This window comes from Onychostruthus taczanowskii, unplaced genomic scaffold (assembly GCF_017590055.1).
Source record: "Onychostruthus taczanowskii isolate IOZ18803 unplaced genomic scaffold, ASM1759005v1 scaffold1, whole genome shotgun sequence".
Classification (NCBI taxonomy): Eukaryota; Metazoa; Chordata; class Aves; order Passeriformes; family Passeridae; genus Onychostruthus; species Onychostruthus taczanowskii.
In genome coordinates, this window is record NW_024496525.1 from 33162222 (window position 1) to 33179254 (window position 17033).

The following is a 17033-nucleotide window of genomic DNA, read 5'->3' on the forward strand; positions in this document are numbered from 1 at the left end:
CCATAGGATTGACTTAGAAATCATTTGTTTTCCATATACTTTCAGAACAACAACAACAACAAAAAAACCATCAGTGAAAATTCAGCCACTCAGGACTCCCATGATAACTTGCCTTTCTTGACATTTTCCAGCAATAAACAAGAATATCAATGTTTAATACCAATCCATGCTATAAGCTGTCAGGTTTTTTTGAAACACTTCTATTTTGCTGCAAATGCCTTCTGCCTATGCCATTTCTCTGCCTATGCACCTCCTCTGTGACACAAGTCTCAACAAAAGTACTGGCTTATAAAACTAACCAATACATCAAGGAGGAAAGATTATTTTTTTCCCAACTGAATAAGCAAGCTTAATGCTTATGAAAAAATAATTTCATCTTAGATGAATGACCAGTGACTTTATTTTAGTTACTAGAACAATGGCATTCTAGGTAGTCTTTAAACAACTTCTTAGTCTTATTCTTTTCTCTTTCCATGATATCTTTCAGAATTCTTTGTTGAATTCTGTTGCAGTAGGAGTACAACGTTGCAAATCTCATTTTAACTTCCAACCTTGTTGAATGTAAACTAATTTTCATGGAGCCCATCACAACCCTGGGTTAATGACACCTGTGACCTTGTTCTTCTGCACAAATGTGTACTGATAAGCAAGGTTTCACTAAACAGATCTTTTGATTACCATAACCAGCTATCCTTCAATCCAGCAAAGCCATGCAGCTTCTCCCAGCTAAGCAAATTCCCTTCACAAACTCAACACAAGGTCTTTGATCACAGCAAGAGATCTGCCTCCCACTCTTTTCCATGTCTTGACTACTTAATATTTAGGAGTCCATTGAAAAGAACACCCTGGATAGGAAAATAAGTCAGAGAAAAACAAAAATCTTCCAGGAGGGGGACTGTAGAAATCAAAGGTCCAAAGAAATGCAAGAAGGAAGAAAGAATCAAGTTGTTTCCATGAGAGAAATGAAAAAATTGACCAAAACTCCCCAGCCTGGAAAAGACACAACAGGAGTGTGTGACAGAAGCCTAAATGCTGCAACAGGCCCTGGGGACAGGTCAGGAGCAGATCATCTCTTTCCATGGTCTTGGCAAGAACTAAAAGGTAAGAAAGGAAGCTAACAGGAGCCATGGCCAGAAGAAATGAAGTCAGAGAAGACGGCATTTTAGGCAGAACTTGGCAAAATGCTACACAGGTGGCCCAAGGGAAAAGTTGTTTTAAGAGTTTTGTGGGTCCAAGGGCAAAATGGCACAAATACTTTGGAGAGACCAACCACAACTATTTCTGGAGCTGCCCAGATTGAAAACAAAGCTAGGGACAATGACAAGCAGATTTCTATATTCTTGCCCTTGACCCACCATGAACATTTGTTTATATTCTCTGAACTCCAGTTCCAGTACAGGTGCGGTTTTGAAGTAAGCATTTCACTTTTCTGATGGCTGACATTAAAACAAGACAGTGCTCAAATTAATAAAACAATTACACTGTGGAATCTTGCCGTGCTTGAGACATTACCATCCATCCCAGGATAATCAAAATTGTGACCAAGCAGTGTTTGAGGAAGAAAAGGAACCCAGGAGAAACAAAGCACAATTCTAAATCAAATTTATAATTTTATCTTGGAACTTCTTTGAAAACAATGACAGAAGACATAATTGAAAAATCTAATCAAGATTCTCCTTTCTGCAACACTGAAATGTCACATGAAATAGAACAAATGCAGAAATCACCAACCCATGTATGCTATTCAGTCAGGTACCTGTTGCAGTGAATGCAACAAATGCTATTCAGATAAAAAAGACAAGCTGAGCTAAATCTACTAACTGAGAGATATTATTTAGAATAAAGGTTTAGAGGACTGTAGGCTTCTGAAACTTCCCCTGAGGAAAAGATAATCCAGACAGCCTTTTAACAGTGATTAAGTCAGGTGACACAAAGCAGAACATACTGTCATTCAAGGCAAGACAACAGAAATGCTCAAATACAGCAAGCACTTATTTCACTAGAAGAAGACTGACAAGTGTCAAGTGAAATACAAAGCTTAATGATTTCATAGCAATTTTTCAGACAAAGATTCATCAGTGCATTTGTGACAATAATCCTGGTTTAACTATAAGAAAAAAAACTCTACTTCTTTTTGAGAAGACTGGTATACCAAGGTTTACACAGAAAAATAACTGAAATAATTTCACAATTCATCTCCAAACTTTAGCTATTCTATTCACACTAGCCAAAACCAACCCTTACTGGCTTCCATGCAGCACAGATGAAGGCTAGTGTTAGTCCTAATTAACCTTCCCCCCCCAAGAAAGTGATTCTGCACCATCTACGTGTGTCACTGAGCCAAGTGTCACACCAGCCACACATGTTATTCCATACCAGCTGAAGAGTAAGCAAGAAATACTTCCCCCATTAAAAGCTGGGCCTCTCAGCCACTCAGGAATCAGTCTAAGGAACAAAACATCATATTTTTTCTCCAGGGAGAATTAGGGGAAGAATAGAATAGGAAAGGCAAAAAATTAGTTTAGCATGACTGGCACAGAAGCTGTGAAGGCAAGAGCATCTGTGACAGTCTGGAAATAACAGCTAAAAATTGTTAGGACTTAAAAGATGAAAGGGAATAAAAAGTAAAAAACACTCACAGCCTTGCTACAGGACTTCCCCTACTTGACTGAACCACCCCAAATGCAACACTACTCTCCATAAAACACAACTTAAAATCACATAAGGAATCCTTGTCATTACACAAGATCCCAGACACAATCTACTGGAAGAACCAATCTCTTCAGAGCAAACCAGGATTATTAACTACATTTCCAAAAATGCCTCCAGACACTCTGCATGGACTCCTGGAGTACTCCTGATAAATGGAAACAGTAGATACATCCTTTTAGCCATTTGGGTGTGCCTCAATATCTGTGTGCCTGACAGTTGCTACAAGCTCAGCCAGGCCTCAGACAACACAGATTCGGAATTTGAGCAGAGATCAGAATCCTTAGTGACCTCAGGAAACACATTTTAGACCAAAATAAACAGGAGTAGAGAAGCAGGAATTAAGACATCACAGGCTTTCTGGAGCCATACCTATACAGAGGTAAACCAACTGCTGGTAATGTTTTTCATTTGAACTTTTTCACACTCTCCAGTAAAAGAGAAAACTTAAGTTTTTGTCAGTAAGCATGTAAGACCTTCTCCTGCAGGTCTCAAATAAGTCCTGAGAAAAGACTTGCAGAAACTCAGTACCTTTTGACAACTCTGTGAAACTGCTTTTCTTCCAGGTAAAGGAAGTCCAGCTCATCAATTATAGTCTAACCTCCAACAAAAAATATGGCAAAAGCATCATGGAGCTGATCCTCAGATCTGCTGGGCAAAAGCCTAGCATCCCATAAAAAAGCTTTAGGCATGTGGAAAAGAGGCCTCAAAAAAGGAGAGCTTTTCTCAGCAGGGATGCTCTGTTTATACATGGCCACTGTGAAAGAAAAATCAACACCATAGAGAAGAATGACATGTACACAAAGTAAAATCCACCCGAAAAAAGTCTTAAACCACCCTGCTCATCACTTTGCTTTGTTTCAAGCAGTTGATAAGAGCTAATTATGAGCACAGAATACTTAACAGCTAGAGAAGAACCATTAGTCATTCTTCCTACAGGCACAGCTCCCCTCTGCTAATTTACCCAAGATATCTATATACACTAAACCTTTATACAGTCTGATTAAAAGTTAAATATTTGGGTATCCTTTGATATGGGTGTTACTGTGCCTGTCCCAGTGAGATTTCTCAAAAGTATATTGGAATATAAAACAGTATTCTTCTACACCACAGAAGAAATTAAGTAGAAGAGAAGCCAGCCAATTACCAGCACTATTTTAAGTACAATAGCTACCAGCCAGAGCAATAGGATTTGGGATGGAACACAACAACCATATAAAAGGAAGAGACAACATCATAGTAGTCTACCTGATAACTGTGAAACAAGTATCACAGCTTGTATTCTGCCTCTTTCTCAAATAGGAGAGCCTAGTTAACATCCCCCAGTTGCATTTCTCTTTTTGATAGTTCTAGAGCAAAAGCAGAAGAAAGGAAAATGAAATTAACCATGTGCATCAATCCTGAAAACACACTTGAACCTTAAATAACAGCCTCCAATCCTATTCAGGGAGAACACAAGGTGTTGATTTTTGAGATTAGAAATAGAAATTAAATCAGAAACTATACACACTATCAGAGTGGCAATTCCAGTAGATGTTTCTTTGCCAGTATCCAGTTTTAGTGGACCAAAAAAAAAAAAAAAAAAATCAGAATCCACTGGTTTAGATAGATCATAGGCTCAAGTATCAACACACACTTTCCCCAATCATTATGTTACAGGAAATAATCCAGCTATATCTTAAAATATTTTCATGACTTCACAGCTAGTAAGCTTCAGTCCTTTCCCTTTCCACTGGAGCTGGCACTGGGCATTTCCAGAAATCAACCCAGTTAATCCAATAGCAAAGAACAGAAGAAAGTATTGATGAAATTAGGGAACAGAGAAAAAAAGACTTTAGATAAAGGGACATGTACAAGTACAGTACCAGGGGACCATCTGAACACCACTCTATTAGATTTAAGCAGAAGTTTTCAGCCTTGCTACCACCTTTGAACTGTTTCAGACAAACTTGATATTAACCAAGTATCCACGTCCTCCTCTTTTCCTAAAGTTTTGGAAGAAGTCCAAGATAAATTAAGCCCATTATACACAACTTTCTTGTTGCATTAATGAAAGCATAGCTAGATTGTCTCTTTTGAAGTGTATGTAACAACCATGAAGACCCATTAACGGTTAGTGCAAGACTTGTTTTATGCTAATATTTAGAATTCAAAGATGAACTAGTAATTAATACTGCTCTTCCCCTCCCCTCTGCACTCCATGTGGCATGGATATTAGTGTCCTCTGGGCACTTGAAGCCATGCATCATTATAATTTCAACTTGAAGTCAAGAGGGAATTAAACTAACTATGTAATAACATACTTTAATTATTGTTCTAAACACAGAACACCTGCATGCACTCTCTTTTGTATTGGAAATATGCATACTAAGAAGGTAAGCAAATATATTAAAAAACAGATATGCCCCCAAGTTCTATGTATGCAAAGACCCCAGGAATACAGAGTAGTGTTTTAATCTTAATCCTTTTAAATAATGTTAGCAGTTGATAGCACTTCAATCTTTCCCTTCATTTTTGAAAAAGCAGATGCCCACAAAACCAAATCCAGCTAATGAGCTCTAAATGTCTTGCCTTTGGAAGGGGAGAGGCCCACACTCAATCACTGTTCCTAAGGGAGCAGAGATTGCAGCACTGTTTTTCTAAGTCCTCTTCAATTCCCTCATCAGTCCTACCCAACTGAGTCACTTCTAGAGTTTCTTGGGCAGCAGCGGCCACAGCTGAAAGGGGACATGAAACAAAGACTCCACAGTGATGGCAGCAGCTGATGGCTCAAACCCTCATGCAACACTAAAAATCCATTCTTTTCCTCCCATGGTTTTGGTTCTGAGCACAGGTATCATCACCACAGGCCTTCTCAACAATAAGAAACAAATATTGTGTTTCTGGTTGTCTCTGTTTTATTGCTACATTGAGTCACACAGCAGTTTCAATCAATTTGAACTTCACATTTCCACAAGAGACTTATCAAACAGTGTAGAACTGCTCATGGCTAGTAACAGAAATGTCATTAATGCAAAAGAAAGGGACAACACACCTAAGCTGTCCTTCAATTCAGCCCCGAGCAAAACACCAGCTCAGTTTTCAACTTCTGCACATGCTAAAGAGGCTGGCAGGGAAGCAATCAGAAATAAAACACCTTATTTTTGTTCTCCACAAATTTACAGGCATAAGTTGAGCAGAAAAATAAGAATCACCACTCCAAGAGTGGGTGCAAGTTCTTTCATGTAGATCAACACACACAAGAAACTTGAATGAAGGATTAAACAGGGATTATGCACACAGTTAAATATATATGGTAGAGTCAGAGTTTAGCCGTGAAAAAGCTAAGTTTATAAACACATGCCTGAAAGAAATGCTTCAATCATATCTTAGCAGCAGGACTGAATCTTCTGAATAGTGCTTTGTGGCTACAGTAAATCTTTATCACATTTGCAGCACCAACCACAATACTGGATTTAATTACTATTAAAAATTAATTGCTTACAGCAGTAAAGAAACACAGCATAAAGCAGCATACATAGCCCATAATTCCAAGCTATTTGGATACAGGACAACCAAGACATGATCAATCCCACTGTAACAAAGTAGCATCAAAACGTCAATATCCAGTCATCTCTTTCAGATTCACGTAAACAGGAGAGGATCTGCTATAGCTTTACATTATTATAAATCAGACAAAAACCACAAATGGGAACACCCTTGGAAAGAAAACTTTGTAACAATGGTAGAAAAGTACATGAAGCAGCCTTTAAAGTAAGCACATGCCCTGCAAATTTACTCTAAGCATGTAAATTCAGAATGCTTCTCTATTTCTTCCCCTTCTCCTCCCACTGACATGGATCTAGAAGCTAAGAAAGGGAGATTATGTCAGCAAGTCTTCAAATTTATTTCATTGCTGACCCCCAGTTACTCCTCTGGTGGGTAACAATGTTATAGCTCTCCTCATAAGCATGAGTATCAATAGAACATGGAAAGTAGGCCAACATTAAAAAAAGCCAGAGTAATTTTGTAAGTCCAAAGTTGGAGCCATAAATCAAAAATATGTCCCAGTGACTACTTTACAATTTCAGCACTTCAGCACTCCACTGACTCCCTGCTGTTCCAACTTTCACCAGATTCCTTGGCAGGCTGAAGATTCACAGAGTACCAAATCTTCAAAATCCATCCTAATGGCTTAGGGACAAACAAATTATCATTGATAGCAAGCTGCCACAAGCCACGACTATCTTCTCTCCTATCAGCCAAAGCTTATTTTGTTTACCTTACAGTTGCAGTGATCTGGGAGTAGATATGAGCAGCCTGAGAAGCTCTGGTGATATGCAACAGTTTGTACTTCTGCCTGAGCCCTGTGACAATTAACATTCTGACAGCCCTCAGTCCAAGTCCAGAACATCCAGTGTTAGATAAAGGGAATCTGAATTCTGGAAATTAACCTCTGAAGAATTGCCACCAGCTGGGTTTGGACAACCATTTTACCTTCACCTCTTCCAGAACAAGAGATGTGTCATTTATAGCTTGGTAGTTCCCCCACAATCCTGAAGTTATCACAGCTGAAACCCTGAAGTTATCACAGCTGAACAGCAAACATCAGAAGGTCCTGCAGGAGCACTAAATATCTGACAGCCAACACCTTACACATCTGTGCAAGTCCAAACACTTCATTTTCCCTACTTCCTTCCCTTCCTCACTTTCTGATAGGAGAAAGTGCCAATACGTGTGGATGAATCATGGAAAAATACTGTTCTACAAAGGTACCCAACAGCCAAACAACACTAAAACATTCTGGGCCTATATATAAACATATGATTTAAACAACAGTTTATAACCAACACAGGGGTGCTCTCAGGTCATTGTGGTCTGCAAAAACCAGTCACTACTGAGGGGCAGCACATGGATACACCTGCCCTTAACAGTCTAACTAAGCATGGTCTGACTTTTAGACTTTGCTGATTACACGTAGCCAGTTACAGTAGAAATTCCATGCTGTGATACAAGGAAAATCATGTCATTGCGCCATAAGAGTCAGAACTATCAAAATCACCACTATTTAAAAAAAAAAAAAAAAAAAAAAAAGGAAAAAAAAAGGAACAGTAAGTAAAACCATTAAGCTGTAGCACAGGTTACCAGACAAGTGCTGTTAAAATTGTCCTCAGTGAGTAGGAAGAACACTAAATAATACCAAAAATTGCACACCATAAAAAGCTTCTACTTCAGTAGATTAACTGAAGATCAATAATCAAGCTATTTAAATATTTCTCAACTTACTGCTTAGAGCATATGTCAATCAAGTCTTCCAAGTATGAACAAGTTCCCTAATTAGATCTTAAGTTCTCCAGCTGGAATCCAGGACCTATTACATTAAAAGTGTAGATTCTGTCTTTACAAACTAGACTGTTGAACTTTGCAATGCTATAAACAGAATCATACATATTCAGGGGGGAAAAAAAAAGCAAGAAAAAAGGAAAGAACCATATTTGATGCTTTAGTTAACTGTCAGCTCATGCAATAATTCTCTCCAAGTTGCATGAAGGGGTAAGGATATTTTTCCTACCTACCATAGGATAGTGCATCAGTATTAAGATTCACTAAGAGTCTGAAAACGTAAAATTTATTCAGTTTGAATGTTATATGCTTAAAATTATTAAAGATGGTATGTTCACAGTACTAGAAAGTACTGGAGGGCCTAGAGACACAGTGGACTATGGAACTAGAAGAAGCACTGTGACAGTAATTTAAATGTTATAACAATCAGATTTTAACATACTAAACAAAGCCCACCAGCACACATCCTGCTTGGAGCAAGATATATATAATCAGGACTTTCAAGCCCAAAGCAGGATGTAAACAGATTGCAGTTTGTGTACTAATACTCCAGCCTTATCTCAGATTTAAAAATTTAAACCCAACCAAAAAAAAAAAACCAACTTCAGAGAATGAGCACCTGTGCATCTGTCCTAGGGGCATATAATTGGTTACTCAAGGACTATTAGGTTGTTTCTTAGCAACCTCTGCAAGCTCTAATCAAGTAAGACTAAGATTGTCATTTAGCCTTGAAATGCCTTGCCCCTTCCATCTAATGTAGCTTTCTATTGAGGAGCAAGCAGTCATTGCAACCACAGATAAAATCCAGGCTTACTACATGATTCAGTTCTTGTTATCATAAGATCCTCATGTTAAATATGCTTTTTACACTTTATTTAGCATCTGAAACAGTAATAATAAATATTTCATTTTTTTCTCCTTATATACAAATTAAAGGCTAGTTACAACTACGGTTTAACAAATGAGCATAAGGTATAGCTCAACTCCTAAACAACACTTGATAACTGTAAATCATTCCCCATATATAATAACAGGAAAAATGGTTAATAGCAAAAACAGTGGTAGTGATATTTCAGGTAAATAGCAAGCATTTCTCTCAGAGCTGAATAGTATTTAAGTCTTTGCTGAAATGTGTCTACTATGTTGTACACATAGGACTTCTAAAATTGACTATCTTCAAGCAGAGTCTGGCCATCAGACCAGAAAAAAAAAAAGAAAAAAAAAAAGAAAAAGCACTGGAGCAATCAAAAAATAAACTCATCTGTTCAGTCCTAGTCTAGCATTGTTGCTTGTCTGTAGTATCAATGGGCACATGACAGACTGCTGAAGACAGCACTCAATCATTTATACTGAGTATTTTTTCCTGTACAGTAAGCAAAGGCTTACAAAAGACTGGTTACATCAGGGATGGCCACCCCTCCTTGACTCGATGTGACCTACACCAGAGCTATCACACCATTCTCCTCAGCTCTGTCCCTCCCAACAGACCTCCCCAGGTGCACAGAGGGGAGGAAGCAGCTCCAAGGGGGCCCCACCACCCCATGGGAGCCAGAAGGTCAGTGGTGTCTAACATGAACAGGCAGAGACACTCTCACCTACCCACACTGGCTCATTCCCCAGCCCTGGGAGCAGGGCCAGGGTGGGGTGCTCAGGCTACACCTCCACCTCCTGTGAGAGCTGAACAGCTCCAAAGCACTGAATGGACAGCAGATGACTGCCAGCAGTCACCTCTGACCGGAGATTGACCCGTTTTAGACACCCACTGACCAAAGCCAGAGCAGATTTCCAGCAAAAAGCCCATCAGAGGTTTATCACAGTGCAGGAGAGGGAGGGAATGGTGGAATTACTGCCAAGGAACAGCAGCAACTTTCCTTCAGGTAAGCAAATGGATAAGCATCACGGAGTGAGAAGCACTGCCACTATACCCTTAACTCCTCACTCCCTGAAGCAGCCTCTCTCCTTCCCAACTGATGCTCTCAAGCTCCTTCCAGATCAGAGAATTACAGCAGCTAGAACTGCAGAGGAACAAGGGAAAGCAAATGGGTGTGCTGGCAGAAAAGGCAGGGTCACTTTCTGATGAGGTCTCCTCTTCAGGTTGAGCAGCTCTGAAACAGAGCAGGCAACACAAGCAGGACCCACACAGAGTTGACAAAACACTGGGCCTGTTTTCAGAAGAGCAGGGAGGGAAGCTTTCTGGCACACAGTAACCAAAAGCTCCTGCAGATGACTAAGTATACAATGTGATCATAGCTGCTTTATGAACTTAGGGTAGTTTTTAAAGTACACTCATAGCATGTATTTCAGAGCCAACACAAAGCAACACCTAGAGGAAAAATAAGCAAAGGAGTCAGACTACACAAAAAAAGACGAATTCCACTCATCTCACCTACATGAAGTAACTCGAAGGCATTGCTCAACAGAGCTGGCCCACAGGGGACAAAAGTAATTTTCAACATTAAAAAACAAAATCATGATTTACCTTACACATCTGTCTCAAATCTCCCCTCATACAAGAAAAGCTTTGTGACAAAAATACATATTAACAAATATACTAAAAATTCATGAGACCATTTCTGGCATTTTCTAAATCCAGAAAATGTAGTTGTTCCACATTATTAATTGTTTGACAAAAGCTTAATTTTTTGCAGCTTTTGTACTGAAAAACAGTGAACCTGCAATAGTTGCCAAAGCAAGCTGCATTTGCACAAGAAATACAAGCAGTAGCCTCAAACATAGAAGGTAGCATCTGCCATACAAAGCCCCTCAATGTCTACACTCACACTTGAGCCTCACAGGATCACTCAAGCCACCTAAAATACAGTGGGAACACAGTCTAATTAGGCCAAATATCACAAGTCTGATATAACACAAACCAATTACAATTTCACTCCAACTACATTCAAGATAAACCTCATTGTTTAAAGATTAAAGCTAGAAGTGGTCATGTCTCCAGCAAACCTTTCCTAAGCAGACTTCTTTTTTATTGAGAAAATGCATTTGGAACATCCTTAAACAGCCCAGACACAAAGCCTCTACTGCACTGCAGTGAATCAAACATGCTCTGCTTCTGCCTCACATCCTCTCGTGTAAGAGTAATCCTGACTGCTTTAATACCTATTCCATTTTCAGTCAAAGATTTAATGCCCACACCAGCTGTGTGGCTAGGAGTGTAGCATTTCACAGATAGGCTGGCTGGAGCACCTTCTGGAATAAAGATTAGAAAGCTGACAAGAGGTGCACAAGCACATTGTCAGTGGCTGGAAGGTGAGGGACTTCGTCTGCAAGTTTTGACTTCAGCCTCAGTGTTTCCAATAAATAAGCACATGTTTATTTAAGGAAACTTGCAAGGAGTATAAATAGAAGTGTTCTTTACTATCTGACCATCTCCGTGACATTCAAAAAACCCCCAGAACTTCAAGGTATAAAGTTTAAATACTTAGCAGAATACTGTCCTTTGAGGCATATTTATTTCAAAGACATAAGAAATTCTAGATTTAGTGACATGAATGCATGAAAGATTAAGAGTGCAAAGAGCACTTCTGCTTAAAATTAGAAGACAGATTTCCTATAGTTACATGAAACTTAAGTCTTTAGACTTTCTATTCTGGGCAAGCTGCAAATAGTTGCTGGCACATACAGCATGCCAATAATAAATCCCTTTTTCAAAGAGTGGTTCTGAAGTGGTCACCATTAAGGCCTTGGTTCTTTTTTAGAGGTGACACCTGCAGCTGCTATTGAAATCAACTGGAGTTGTCACTTCCCAGCATAGCTGAAGTCACTCTCTAAAACATCATCCCATTATCTTCTTTTAAGAAAGAGCACAACAAAACCTGAAAGCTACCTTTTCCATTTGTGTCACTTGAGATCAAAAGGATATAATTTTTATAATAAACTATTTCCTCAACCTTTCGTTTATGATCAGAAAGGCTTCAAGGCAAATGCAGCACTGAGCAGTTGAAAGCACATAAATTCCATGATCTACCTCCCTAAAAGGGAGGAAACATGGATCCATGTCTTCTGATTCACAGTGTATTTATTCATGATTTGCAACAAGCAGGGGAAGGCTTTATGAGCACCAGGACTGCAGGTGTTTTAGCAAAATATGAAGTATTTTGGCATGGCAGTTCGTTCCACAGGAGTCCTAGAGTCTGCTGACAAGCCCACCATACAGAAGTAGTAAGCATGCAAAAAGTTTGGGGAGGGAAAGTCAAAGCCTTCCACCTGGGGAAAAAAGGCTACTGGTAAACAAAACATTAAACATCTACGTAGATCATCAATACACAGCTATCAACTAGAATATTTTTTCCATCCTGATTTCCTGAGCTAACAAGGTGTGATACACGTACATCACAGTCCATCACAACCAGCTGAATTTTACATTTGGGTATAAGGTCTTGCTCTCACATCTTATTCCCTACCCTCAGGTCTTGCTTGGAACTGTGCTTTTGCAAGCAGTTTCCTTAAGAAGGAGTTTCATGGAGCAAAGAACAACTAATTACAGGTAAAGCTTGCTGTGTGTCTCCCTGATTGTAATCTTTTTCATAAGAAAAAAAACACACCTCCTGGTACAGCCATGCACAAGTTTTTCCAGTGCTAAATGGCCTAACTTTAACTTGCCTAATTTAAGTGTATCTGTCCCGATGGGTTGTCATCCAAGATGACAGGATGCATGTTTACTCTATCAGGGAGCAGAGTAATCTAATCCAGGATATTTTCATTACAAAGCCTCAAGATCCTGATCAGAGAGCACTGATGGCCGTGTTGAGACAGGAGGTAGACCAACTGTGGGTCTAGCAGCCAAACAAAAATAGACAATAGCATTTCCTACAGCCAGGCTATCTAGTTCCCTAGAGGCACCAAGGATCCCAGATAATGAGCTTGAAGGCTAGATGTCTTCCAGGGCCCTAATCACCTTCATCTCTCAAATTAAAAGCACTGAGAGAGCTTGATGCAGAATCCTACAGTTAACCAGACAAGTGAAAGTGCCAGGCAGAATGCTGTACCCATTAAGCAATAAAAGCTGCAAGGTCAAGTATTCCTGCTCAGGTTTTGGCAGGGGAAGGGGCAGGTTGCTTTCTAAGAAATTTAACATTTACTGTTGCAGCCAAGCTATCCTCTCAAGAGCTTTACATATTTGATAGCTCACACTCCTGTGTATGCTTTAGATCAACACTGAACCTCCCCAGCCATTTGGATGAGACCCACACATGGACTGCACACAGATGAAACTCATACACAGCCTGGACATTAAAATTATTGATGTTTTTTATCTACCTGAGAGTTAACATTACCTCAGAAGGTTACAGAGAGGTGCTACAATCACACTCTAAACAGGAAAAAACACTAAGTGCCTAAAAAAAAAATAATAAAAAAATCAATTAGTTGCCTAATCCTAGTGGGGAAGGTACCTTTTATCCAAACAATTTGCACAGGCTGCCTGAACTTCTACCACCTCTCCTCCAGATTGGTTACAGGGTCCTAGCTAAGCACCATGGAAAAGGAGAGGTGAAAATGCTTGTTTCTGCTTATCTCCAAGACCCTGAAACACTGCAGTTCACCTGGGGAGTTCAAAGTATACAGTACCCATGGGTGTGCTGTCAGTCACAGCAGGATCTCAAAAACAGAGGGGCCGAGAGGAGCCAATGATGCATACTGTAATACATGATTTCAGCATCCACAACTAGTCAGAACAATTCCTCTATATGACTAATTAACTGAAGTAATGGATGCCATACCAACATTTACGGTACAGGAAAAACTCTGAATTCCCTGAGGGAAAGAACAGGGTGGAGGGAAAAACCACACACAACTCCATTTCATGGCATCTTGCAAAGGAGTACAAGAAATGGTTCCACATAATCCATCCCGCAGAACAACTAACTTTAAAACACCATCTTCAGAAGCAACCTTCAATTAACCCCAAATCTAAAATTCTGCCAATGGCTACTGATAAATATTAATGTACCAGGTATTTGTGAAGCTTCAGTGTCTGAACAAACAGCTTTGTACTGGGAAAAAGAAAAAAAGCTCAAGACTAACAAGCCTAAACTGTAACTGATCAGAATCAACTTCAAAGCTACTTAAATTCTTCTGTCTTCTTTGTTTTAAAGTTGCACATAAATTTTAATTGCATCATTTGTTTGTTAACAACCTCAAACAAGCATTAAGCTTCAAGTTTTACAGCAGGAGGCAAAGAAAAAAAAGTGAGGTAGGTGGGTGAAGAAGACAGCTGTATTGTTCTAGCTGTTCCTCAGCCTCTCCCACTGCCAAATTTCTGTGGATGATGTATCCCAAGGTAGCAATTTTAAGAACTTTCTGGCAGTATCCCAAGCTCCCTCTTGCAAATCAGAGATCAGACTAATGATATTTTAAAAAAGGACAGGAAATAGGAATAAGCTGGATAACTGACACGGTTTCAAACACTGGAAGTCACTGAACTCTGGTACTGCAGCTTTACAGGAGAGACAGTTGTCCAAACTCAAAGATTTTACCTCGTACAATAAAAAAGGAAAATCAGTAAAACAAATCAGTCTTCAAGAAATTACTTGCTTTAGAGCTACTGCTAGCTTGGGACATTGTAGTATCACACAGACTTCAAGAAACTCCCCCCCCCAACATTGAGAAATTTATACATTACTGCATTAGTGTCCGAGGGAGGGAGTTTCCATTCAGGTGAGGTTCACCAAGTACTCTGCATATACTCATGCAGGTTCTCCTTACCATGGAGCTTAAAAATTCAAGATAGAACTACTGAAATAAATCCTCTTCTCACTCCTAACACTAAAGCAAATTTGTTTCTTAAGTGAAGAACACAATTTCCAATGCTCTTTACTCTTGCTCCTTCCCATCTTCTCAAAGAAACAGTAACTTTATTACTGTTGTACAGCAAAAATAAAAGTAATAGGAAAAGACTAAGCCCATATTGTTGTTTCTCAGTTGCGAACCTGAACAGAGAAAGAATATTATTTGAGAGTAATTTAGAAATTACCCCAGGGAGTTGAAATATAATCCAGGAACTCGGTCTATTTCAAAAACCCCTCATGATAAACTAGCACTACAATTAAGCCTCTCCTTGCAAAGCCTACACAGCTTATGCACAGCTCTGACACAGATGCCATGCTCCCCATCAACAGACTGAACACAGAGTTCAAGATCTAACTACAACATACAGGAGGGACATCTTTTCATAGGTGTAGCCACAGACTGTTGTAAGTAAAAGTACTCCACAGCTTATTTTTAGAACCTAGGGTGGGCTGGGAGAGTGTTCAGTAAACCGCCCAAAAATCAGCTAACCACCCACTAGACTGCAGTGGCACTGTTTAAATAAATTACAGCCCACTTCGCAACAGCTGCAGGGAAAAAATGGTGGAAAAAAGAAATACCCCGAGTATTTCAATTCCCTCAAAACGCTGGAGCCAACGATACAAGAAACAGCAGCAGGCAGGGCAGTGTGGGCTGGAGAGACTGTGTTAATTCACCTGCAAGAGGCAGGTCAAACAGGCCGTACTCAGGACTGGGTGAGCACACAATATCCGGCAGCTGCAAGGTAAGAATGTGCTTATTCCAACAGAGAAAAATTCAAAGAAGGCTGGGCTTAGGGACCTGCAGTACAAGGATTATCAAACTCTCCTTGTGTTTCAAGTAGCAATACAAGAAACTGGCAAAATAAAAGCATGAGTTAAATTACCTTTACTTCCTCATGCAGATAACATACAAAGTTTTAGGCGCTAACGTTACCGAAATCTCCTACTGAAGAGTTTACGATTTCATCAAGTCTGTATTAAATGGCCAATAAAAAGGAGAAAGAATCTTAATATTCTCTTTGATCTTATAACTTAAGAACACAGTTCTAAATACCCTGGGTTTATGGTATCAACTATACCCATTAACAGGAACATTTCCAAGTTCAAGAGGGCACAGGACCAACAAAGGCCATCAAAACACCTTAACCTGGCAACCAGAACTTAAGTGCCTCTACATGGAAAAATTTATCAGTTGCACCTTTATTATTTTTAAATATTTAACTGTAGCAAACTCAGTCAGTCCTAAATTTGCGGGGCACAAGCATCAGAGATTGAAGGGTCTCTGGTAGCACAGAAAGTGAAATAATTTATGTAGACTAGCTTCCTTTTGCTTGAAATGCAAATGAAGCATTTTTGTCCCTAACCATTCCTAGCAGGCATTCTCCAAGTAACTGAGATCCCGCCAGCTACGGTCTGAGAGGTCAGCAAGGGCCATTTCGTCTGTTAGTCACCAGGTGCCAAACGCAATCCGCAGGTACCGAGGCTTCCGATACGCATCTCCCCACCGAGCCGGGGCACTGCACCATCCCCATTCCTCAGCACCTCGCAACTTGCCAGCTTCCACCCCGTGGCCCACTTGGAAGGGCTGAGGGCAACAGCTGTGAAACTCCCTGCAGGATCCTACCTGCCTGCAGCCGGGCAGGGAGCCCAGCCTTCTTTCCCTCCCTCCCTCCGGCCGCTCCCCAGCGCCGGGCACTGTCCGCACCCAGCACCCCCAACGCAGAAGGGGGCATCCAGGCTCTAAGGACAAGAACTAGCACTGCCTGCAGCCCCCAGGGTTCTCCATCCCTGGAAGCGTTCAAAGCCAGGCTGGACGGGGCTTTGAGCAGCCCGGGCTAGCGGCAGCTGTCCCCGCACGGCAGCGGGGCTGGAACGAGATGGTCCCTAGGCTCCCCTCCAACCCGCACCGCTCTGCGTGCGGCGCACAAGGAGCCGGGGCCTGAGCTAACAGCGCACTGCGGGGGCGAAACGCTGAAAGCCCGAGCCGCGGAGCGGAAGGCAGAGCGGAGCGGGGGCGGCCGCGGAGTCCCGCACAGGCGGGCACACCGAGCCGGGCACACCGGCGGTGTCCGGGGGTCAGGCGGGGCCCGGACCGGGCGGTGCCGGGGCCGCGGGCCCGGCCCAGGTGAGGGGCCCGGCCCAGGTGAGGGGGCCCCGCCCCGCGCAGGTGCTGGGACCCCCCGGCGCGCGCCCCGCCCC

At 41.0% G+C, this 17033-nt stretch overlaps 1 protein-coding gene across 1 annotated transcript in view; it reads right to left on the reverse strand.

Annotated features, from left to right (window-relative positions):
• Window positions 1-17033, reverse strand: part of JAG2 (jagged canonical Notch ligand 2) — a 69080-nt gene that overhangs the window by 50570 nt on the left and 1477 nt on the right. The gene's annotated exons all lie outside the window — the stretch shown is intronic.